Here is a 974-nt window from a genome sequence, read left to right on the forward strand (position 1 = left end):
AAGGCTTGGCACAAAATATTCAACATGATGAAAATCCAGGATATACAACCAAGAATACTTTATCCAGAAAAGCTATCATTTAGAGTCATAGGACAGATAAAGAGCTTCCCAGACAAAAATAAGCTAAAGGAATTTATCAACACCAAGCTAGTATTACAGGAAATGTTGGAGAGACTTCTTTAAGAAGAAAAAAACATGTATCAAAAACATGAATAAAGAACGGTAATAGGCCTTTTGAGCCACACTTCTTTTGCTCAGGCCACTTCTGGAAATGTACTTTCCCTTCTAATAAAACTTCCACACTTCTCTTGCTCAGGCCCACTTCCACTTCTGGAAGTGTACTTTCCCTTCTAATAAAACTTTTCTTTTCTACTGTAAAAAAAGAATGGTAATAAATACATTCCTATCAATAAGTACATCAAATGGAAAAGAATTAAGTGCTTCAACCAAAAGATAGAGTGGCTGAATGGATAAGAAAACAAGACCCCTACATACGCTGCCTCTAAGAGATTCACTTTAGATGAAAAGACACACACAGACTAAAAGGAAGGGGATGGAAAAAGATATTGCCTTGATGGACCTAGAGAGTATTGTGCTGAATGAAATGGGTCAGATAGAAAAAGACAAATGTCGCATGATTTCACGTACATGTGGAATCTAAAGAACAAAATAAACAACGACGACAAAAGTGGAAATAAACTCAAAGATACAGAGAATATTTTGACAACTACTAGATGGGAGGGGGGTTGGATGGGACAGCGAAAAAAGGTAAAGAGATTAAGAAGTACAAATGAATAGTTGCAGAATAGACATAGAATTGTAGAGTGTAGCATGGGGAAGATGGTTAATAATGTTGTAATAAATATGTAAGGGGGAAGAGAGGTATTAGATTTAGTGGGGTGATCACTTTGTGAGCTATGTAGATCTGTGCTCACCAGGCTATAAAACTGAAACTGGTATAATATTGTATGCCA

The sequence above is a fragment of the Pteropus vampyrus genome, unplaced genomic scaffold (genome assembly GCF_000151845.1).
Source record: "Pteropus vampyrus isolate Shadow unplaced genomic scaffold, Pvam_2.0 Scaffold1, whole genome shotgun sequence".
NCBI classification, from domain to species: Eukaryota; Metazoa; Chordata; class Mammalia; order Chiroptera; family Pteropodidae; genus Pteropus; species Pteropus vampyrus.